Consider the following 9,506-nt stretch of genomic DNA (forward strand, 5'->3'; position numbering starts at 1 on the left):
AGATGTTTGGTGCTACATGGTAAGTTGTGTTTGCTAAACCCACCGCCGCTACATAAAACAAAGTCCTGCCTTGTGGCATTTGTCCATGGTCCCCACCTGATCACTGGTTTTATTTCCCCTTCTCTGCTTCCTGATCTTCCAGTCTTCTGACCCTATGACAGCTCTTCTCCTGGTAAAGAACTTATTGACTCATCATCTATTTTTTAGGAAACTTATTCCAAGCACTATGAATGTCAGTGAACATAACAAACCAAAAATTCCCTACCATTATGAAGATAACATTCTAAAAAAAAAAGTGAAGGGTCAGAAATAATATTATAAATGAGAAAATGTTATGGTATGTTAAAAGTTGAAAAGTGCAGTGGGAGGAAAAAAAAATAAAGAAAATGATTCAAAGATGCTGGGAATAAGGAGGTAGCATTTGCAATTTTAAGTGGTAGTGTCATGGTCAGCCTCCTTGAAGGATCAAATTTGAATAAAATAATAAAGGAGACCTTCAGCACAGCAGTATATCGCAGTGGGAGCACGTGACCCAGAAAATCCATTCATCCTCATTGTCATGACATAAAAATGAAAGAAGAGGAAGGGTCTGCTTTGAGAACTTGCCTCTAATGACTGGAAGTCTTTCCACTAAATCCCACTTCTTAAAATTTCCCCACCTCTCAATAATGCTAAATGGGGAACAAAGATTTTACCACACAGGCCTTTGGGGGACACTCCAAACCATAGCAGAGAGAAAAAAATTCATCCCCATGGACACATGAGAATGCAAGAGCCCAGAATGCTACGTGCCAGAAAAGAGAGCAGGAAATGAGCTCAGAGAGATAATGATGCCAACCTTAGATTTTACTCTGATTAAGGTGGGACTCCATGAAAAGGTTTTAAGCAGAGAAGCCACATAATTTGACATAATTTGAAAGGATCACCCTAGCTTCTGTGCAAAGCACAGATTCTGGAGGAGCAAGGTCAGAGCCAAGGCATCAATGAAAAGGCAACATTCAAATCCAGATGAGCAACGGTGCCACTCACACCAAAATGGCAGCAGTGTGGGCATGGAAAGGTAAAACAAAGACTTCCTGGACGTCCAGATGTGAGAGAAAAGAGAGTTGAGACTAATGAAGGTCTCTGCTTGAGCAGCCCAAAAGGAAGAAGCTGCCATCAATTGAAATGAGTTTTGGGGAGGAAGATCAGCTGAGTACAGTTAAAGTTGGAGCTGTGTTAGACTTTCAATTAGAAATTTCAAGTACAGAGTTTACTATCTAAGATTGGGCTACAGATGTCAATGTGAAAGTCTTTTGAATGTATATGACCTTTTAACCATACAATTGAATTACAGCATCAAGGGAGTGAGTGCAGACGTCGAAGTGAAGGAGATCAAGGTTGTACTCTGGGGGTCTCTGACAATAGGAGGTCAGGGCAAAGAGAAAGAAGCAATGGAACAGAAAAGGAGAGTCTAGCATGTTAGACACCCACTGGGAGAGGGCCATGCCATCCAGGCTCAGTTAAGAAAGCTTCAGAGAAAAGAGTGTGATCCACTGTGTCGACTGCTGCTGATAGGTCAAGCCCAATGAGCACGGAGAAGAGACCATTGGCCCTAGCAGCATGGAGGTCATTAATTACTTTGACAAGAACAATCTCAGTACTGTGGTCAGGGACAAAGGCACATTGGAGTGGACTGGAAAACAAATAGGAAGAAAGCAATGTTTGAATTTTGCTACAAAGGGCCAATCGTTAGAAGAAATGGGATCAAGGAAAGATTCTTTTCTTTTTTCTTTTTGGTACTGAGGATTGAACTCAGGGGCACTTTACCACCAAACTACATCCCCAATCCTTTTAATTTTTTTCTTTTTTTTTTTTTTTAATTTGAGAGAGGGTCTTACTACGTTGCTAAGGACAACCTGGAACTTGTGATCCTCCTGTCTCCGCCTCATGCGTTGCTGGAATAACAGATGTGAGACACACAACACCCAACAAGAGAAGATTATTTTTTTTAATGAGACCATTTACAGAATGTATGGTTGCATGATTTTATTCAGCAGAATAACATTTTGAGAATGTGAGAGAGACAGAAGGGATTGCTGGAGTGATGGTCCTTGATAAGAATGAAAGTGGCATTCTACTTCATGGATAGCTAATTAAGACAAATTTTTAAAAAGAATGGAAGTGATCCGGTGAAAAGTGGAGAGTGGAAGTGGTTGAGGGCACAGAAATGCACGTGTGGAAGCAGGTGGGAAGAAGGCTACAGAAGGTACAGATGCTCAATGATTAGATGGGATGGTGGGGGGGTTGAGAAAGCTCTATTTTGGTTGTTTCAATTTTCCTCAAATGAAATGTTCAGCTATGCTTCATTCCTACACCACGATATAAATCCTGTCAATTCTAATGCTGTCAGCATCGCAGGAAAAATGCCTCAGTTACCCAGCTAGACCAAACACCTAATACCTTCATGTGGATCCTTCAGCTCAACATCCTTGCTGCTCTACCCCAGCCAACACAAGAGAGACGCAAAACATATGTACATTCTAGAAAAGAGAAAATGCATATGGAAAAACACTACCTGAATTTTAATATTTGTAGTATTGATACTTTGTGAAAAATTAGCAAGTAGAGTAAATGTAGAAAAAACAGCTATGAAATTAAAAATATGTTGCTCAAATACTAAGTCGTCTTCTTATCTGCCAGAACTTGGGAAAGTAAGTTAATCTGTCTGATCCCATTTCCTCATCTGTAGATAATAGAACTATACACCTACTTCTGTCTCTTTTGACCTCCAAAACATACAGATTTAAGTTCCTCTCACAACCCATTAGTGTTCAAAGATACCTAGATCTTGGGTACTATGGGATGCATGCTTATGGGGGACACCATGAGGTATCCAAGCGCAGGCAGAGAGCAGAGCTTCCTCCCACAGTGAAGCAGCCACTGAGGGAGTTGCCAAGGGCTCCTCCCATCTGGCCTCATGCTTGCCTTCACAACAGCCCCTTTCTCCAGTCCCTATTCCAGCTATTTCCCAGACAGACCAATTCTTGAGTGGCTATAGGAAATGAGCATCCATCTGGTGTCTGAACCCATAACCTATGCATTTTTCTCTTCCTCTTTCCCCACCTTCACTTTCTCTACTTTTGTTCTAAGCATGAGAGTGGCCCATCATTCTGCCATTGCTTATAGGATGACTTACCATCTGGCGATGCTGCCAGTGCAGAGATGAAAAACCATCACCAAGAAAATCACATGATCTGAGACTCCATCTTCCACATTGAGATCTAGTCTGAAGCTAATTGAGTCTTGTAAATAACTCTTTTTGTACACAATTTTTTTATCATGTGAATTGTGGTGAAATAGTGAATCTGGAAAACCTCCTAAAGCTAACTCATCTGATTAACCCTAGTCACTAATTAAAATGCAGAAATATTAATAATGGGCCATGGTCTTAACTCTGCTCACCCCATGTCAAAACAGCATTTGGTATTCTTTGAATATACATAGTAGAGAGGCAATGGAGTTGATCACCAAAGTGATATAATTAAAGATGGCCTTCTTGGAAATAGCTCCTCCACCTTCCCTACACTGTTGATTACAGTTATGTGGGTTAAAGCTTCATATCTCCAAATGGCCTCCACTAAGAGGAAAATGCATAACCCAGAAAAAAAGCAATTAAGATGGCCACTCCTGGGAATGTATTTCAGTGATTAGATTATCAAATTAGTCTGCCACTATGTCATGAGTTACCACCTGACAGTGTGATAATACATACAACATTTTCAAAGAGATGGAAAGTTCAGCAACCTGAAATAAAATGTAGGAAGCTGCAGTGTGAAAAGGATTAAGGCCCAAGGGGACATAGGTCTGTGACAAAGGAGGTGAGGTAAAAGTCTTGTTTTCTAGGATCTGGAAATATGAGACTCCGTCATTGAACTCCATAATTCCCGTTTTTCTGTGCAGAGAGAATGTTTGATGATGATAAGATGGCTTAGAAATGGAAAATAAAAGACCGGAAGAAAATGCCTTCTCTGATGTAAATAGCAAGATCATCAAAGGATTGGACTTAATTAGTAATTTGATAAATGCCTGGAAAAGAATGAGACAGGCCCTAAGATTTTATTGTAAATGCAAACTGACAGACTGCTTTGGCTGAGAAATGAAAGAAAATCAATATTCCAGATGAAATCACTTTGATTAGTGCTGCTCTATGAAGAGGGGCAGGTTATATCTTCACAGGGATTAATGACATTTTACACCAGGGTGTTTAATGCTGTCTTTCCCTGGGCTATCTCATGCATCCTTGTGACTTCTCCCAAGTGTTGTGTTTGTAATTCCTGCAGCCACCCGAAGGCTGGTGATGGACTGGTAGGTGATCATTTCTCTGCCACAATGTCCCAGTGAAGTGAAACCAGAGGAAGAGAAATGATTATATTCTGACTTATTCTTGGGAAAAATATCATATCAGCAACCAATTTTACCTTTGGAGTAGACCTTGGCAAAACTTCCAAAGTAATGGGCATTTTATCTGTGAGTCCTGGGAGGATGGGGAAGGAACAGACAGAAAGCAGCACCGTCCTTCAGTTATGGATGTGAACATCTGCTAGTTAGGTGTCTGCAAGGTCCAGAAACTGAGAAGGAAGACTAATAGGTCATGATCTAAAGAAGAATGATTTGACATAAATACACAACTAATAAAGAAAGAATGTAGTACACTCATTTCAAACTGGTAGGCATAACAACGATTAAAACCATAACCTTTCAATTATAAATGATTTTTTCTTTCTGTTAAGTACTTGTTACTGTTATTTTGACCTTCCTTTTTTAATTGAGAAAAACTTTGAACTTACATTCTGTCTATGAGTTTTTATAAACTCCTGACCTTATAACGGTAAGCAGCTTTTTTTAAAACCAATGCTTAACTGCTTCAGTGAAATATCAGAGGCACTAAGGTACCTATTTGCCATTAAACAAGGAATAGGCATTAATTGGCTCTTTTAACACTCTTACTTACCTCTGAAAGCTCCAGACAGCTCCTCACCAGCCAGCTATGACAGTATTCTCCACGGAAGTGCCTGACATATCTCTCTTCATGTTTATTCTTCACCCAAACTCCAACTTTATCCTTCTCTTTCTATTCCAGTCACTCTACCTACATAATGTCCAAATTGCACCCTTAGCATTCCACTATTGTCGTGTATTAAATAAATAAATAAATAAATTGCACCTTTACACAGATGATGCCCAAATATGTAAGTCACATCAAGATTCCCCTTCTTTAATCCCTCACAGCCACTTGCCTCTGAACATTCCCCACTGGATAGCCCAGAAAGGATTTATCATATTGAGTCCAAAATAAGTTCTTGTGTGACATCATCTTCCAAAATAATCCCTCTTGAAATCTTGCTATTATCGTTGAATCAGCACAAGGTAAATTTTCATGGCATTTTTTTTCTTTCCCAATCACTCTTGCATAAGCCTCCAACTTTTCAGTTACACAGACTCTGCCCATGTGGCGGCTCTTGGTTCTTTCATTAGGACTATTATTACCATAGTCTAACTGGTTTTCCTACCTCCTGAATCTGTCCCTGTGTAAATAATTATCCCTTCTGTTCTCAGATTAATTTTCTTTCTCATCCCTAATAAAGTTCCCACACATAAAATTAAAGCCCAACCTTTGCCACAGGTGTGTGTGTGTGTGTGTGTGTGTGTGTGTGTGTGTGTGTGTATATATATATATATATATATATATATATATATATATATATATATATATCAGCCTCAGACTTTCCTGCTACTGGGAGGTTTTCTTTTACAATTCCACCCCATCTCCATCCACTGAAATAATGACTATGAAAGTATTGGTCAGCATGCACTAAATTATGCCATAGGCACAATCTCAAAATAACAGTGGCTTTCAACAAAGGATTATTTCTTGTTTCCAATATCAGTTCTTTTGGAGTTGGCTGGATCTTTCCTCCATGTTGTATTCATTTGAGATACTGAGGCAGGATAGAAGAAATTTTAAAAGAAAGAAAGAAAAAGAGGTTGGAAGGAGACATAAAGAAATAACAAGGAAATGAAATTCTAACTTCAGGTTCCATATGCCTTTGTAGCTCTGTCACTCCCTAAGCCAGTCTCTTCCAGGTCTGTCATTCCCAAATTTCTGGGAAATATGTAAATCTTAGAGTTAACCAGAAATTCACCCATTTATGATAATTACCTTGTGCAATGTTAAGTAAGCCACCAATAAATAGATTAAGCAAGGAGAGATATATTGTAAGAAACCTATAATTTAGGGAACTTTCCAGCATTATCTATCGATCAGTTAATAGAGAACTCATCAGCCTAAGGATCCTAAGAACAACCAGATAACCATAAACTGTTTTGTCATTACCAAACTGATGTCAACTCCACATACCTTTCTATGTCTACCTCTTGCTGAGTATCCTTTAAAATAGGATCAATGAACACTGAAAATGTGTTTCTTCCTCAAGATAACCTGCATTCTCCCTTGAATGTACATTGCTTTCCCAAATAAGTCTGTCTATGCCTAGGCTGACAGGTGCTGAAATTCTTTTTCTTCATGTACATCAAGTTCCCCACTGATCCTGAGTGGAGATTCCCCGCCTCCACCTGTGAACTCCTAATACATTCTTTCAGTAAGATTGTCTCTGGTGGCAATCCAAGGTGAAGAAGGCCCTCCCTGGAACCTGATGATCTTGTAAACAAAGAAAAAGAATGATGACTCTGTAAGAGTCTACCTGTATTTTGTTGGTCAAAGAAAGTCCAATGGCCAAGCCTGGCATTAGTGGGATTGCAGATGTAATTCTTCCACATGGAAGACCCCAATAGGGAGCATCAGCAAATGTTTGAACAAATAATAAAATCGACCATCATTGAAGGTGCAGCATGACTCTAATATGTTTCCTGTGTTTTGATTAATTTTTCACCCAGATATCTCAACCTCAGCACTATGAACATTCTGGACAGCTGTCTGTGTATTACAGGTTGTTAAGCAGCATCCCTGATCTCTAACCCAACAGGTGCCAATAACTCCACACACATTTACCCAATTGAAACATCAAACAAACATGGCTCCAGACCTTACAAAATGTTTGCTGGAGTGACAAAAGCATCTCCAGTTGAAAAAAAAAATAAAACATACCTCTAATCAATGAATCCTTAAAGAATAAGAACATCTTAGCCTTTACTGTATCTCCATGTTACCAATAATTGTTTAATAATTGTCTAAATGGTTTAATAATTATTATTCAATGGAATACAAATCATAAAACAAAATTTCCTTTACCCAATATCAAGGGTAATATTTATTTCTCAGATCTCTTTTGCAAAATCCATGAATTTAAGTGACAAAGAACTAAGTTTAAATCTTGGCTTCACTGCTTTATAAAAATCAGAGAAAGTTGCTTAACATCATTAAACCTCAGTCTCTTCATCTTCAGAATGGGAACAGTAGCATCTCTCTTGCAGTTTTCTGGTAACAAGTCAATGCATATTTCTCACTAAATGGTATGTACTCAATAAATGGTAGCAAGCAGCAGCAGTAGCGACACTTTCTCCATCATACATGAAAGATGAGATGTTCAAAAAACTGCCCCTTTGCAAAGAAATGCCAAAAGTTACTCCCAGAAAGAGAGCATTATAGACCCACAAAATATTGCCTGTGTTTGTTTCTCCATAAATAAGACTTGTTGTCAAGAAACTTGAGCTCTGTGGATTTGCCATAAAACACATAAGCTTAGATATGAGCAACAGGTTTTTTTGGCATTTTCCTGGATGTCAGCAGAATCTCACAAATCAGGCAAGCAAAGTGCAAAACATATGCCCTCAGCAACTTGCCAAAAACCAATAAAAGGAGCCAAGTCAAGCCAAAATCAAGGAGGCAGGCAGGAGCAGCTTAGGCTGCAAGCATTCATAAATTCACACAAAAATGCACTTCATTTTATTAAGAGCCTGACTAAACAAAACCATTTCAAATTATGAAAAGAACCTTCATATACCTACCTACCATAGTTGAGAACATCAAAATTTCAAATCTCTTCAGCATTCTTTTAATCAGTCATTTGGAACAGGATATGTTGACAAGTCCGTGGTTTTGCGGTTAGGAAATGTAACTCAGCATCATCAAGCTGGCCATTTGTAGGAGACTGGCATATTGCGACATTATCAAGAGACGCAGAATTTTATATCCAGGTGCAAAGTACTTCTTCTTTTGTTTTCTGGTTAAGAAGTTCATGGCAGGGCAACCATGGCAAATTTAAAATACACAAAAGAGAAAGAAAGCATTTCTAAAACACTGAGCTATAAATTCTATTTTCAAATTAACACGATTCACTGTCCAGCAAAATTAAACGGAAAGGATTTGTGGCTTTGTATGTTTGATTTTTTTTTTCTTTTTCTTTTGCTGATTGTTTTTTAACAACTCCGTGAGACTTTCAAGCTGGTAGAAAGATTTAGACCTCAAAGCCCTGGAGACAAATATGCTTCCCAGCACTAGCAACAACAGTAAAGAGCTTGTGTTTCATTGGAACTCAGATTTCAATCCAAAGACAGTTGTGATTCAGCCTGTTTCTTCAGTGAAGCTGGGGTCAGCCAGCTCAAAAGATTAAGCTTGTTGACCCTGCACATCAACATTCAGAAATCCACTGCACCACAGGAGTCTGGATCCCAGGCGATCCCAGGTGGTGTAATGGTATCTCCTCTTGGGCAACACAGAGCTAAGCACCATGCACTATGCACCCATCCCAGGTATCTGTCCACCATCCGGCCCCAAAAGTCCACTCCTTGCAAACTGTGTTGTAGTAACCAAAGGGCTTTTCAGCAACAACACACTCTCAACTCATGCTCTCAGCTCTAAAATGTATTTCCTTCACTTGCAACATTCCTAACCCTGATGTGGAAGTTTGGCTTAATGAGCCCCAAAGGGCAGCTTCTACAGAGCTTACTGAATTCTAATGAGATAATTAAACCAGATAGCAAAAATCTTTATTTATTTGTGCAAATAAAACAAAGATTGGTATTATATTATGTACAACTAAAATTCTGCAAGCAAGACATTCCCAAACACTGCAAAATAAGTAAGTGAAAGGCTTAGTTCCAAATTCAGGAGTATTTGTTTTGGTCAAGGTTCTGGGGCTATCATACAATATTTTTAAGGACTGAGAGAGAATAAAGGCAGAGATCCTCATTCATGAGTGCAGTTAGTCAATAGATATTTCTTCAGTGCCCACTTAGTGCTAGTCACTATTCTGCACCTCCAATAGTGGTAAGGTGCTAGATTGTGATTTAAATATTTGAGATAAACAAGTGATAACAATAATGAATATGTATGTCTATAATTAGACTAAAAATATAAACAAGGATGTCAGTCTTTGCTTTTCATGTTTATTTTCCCTAACAGCACCATTCCATCCCAGGTAACCAGCTAGAAACACACATTTTCTTGTTTATTTTACATACCTTCCAACTGGAAATATTTACAATGTAGAATAAGAGTTATCTTT

The 9,506-nt window shown here is 38.7% G+C and overlaps 1 long non-coding RNA gene across 1 annotated transcript in view; it reads right to left on the bottom strand.

Annotated features, from left to right (window-relative positions):
- Positions 1–8,607, bottom strand: part of LOC308654230 — a 35,228-nt gene extending 26,621 nt beyond the window's left edge. Inside the window, exon 1 of the long non-coding RNA XR_014023201.1 lies at positions 8,012–8,607. This is a non-coding gene — a long non-coding RNA (uncharacterized lncRNA). The remainder of the gene's footprint in view (positions 1–8,011) is intronic.
- Between the last annotated feature and the right edge of the window lie 899 nt (positions 8,608–9,506).

This window comes from Spermophilus citellus (assembly GCF_964194105.1).
Source record: "Spermophilus citellus genome assembly, chromosome: 8".
In the NCBI taxonomy this organism is placed as follows: domain Eukaryota; kingdom Metazoa; phylum Chordata; class Mammalia; order Rodentia; family Sciuridae; genus Spermophilus; species Spermophilus citellus.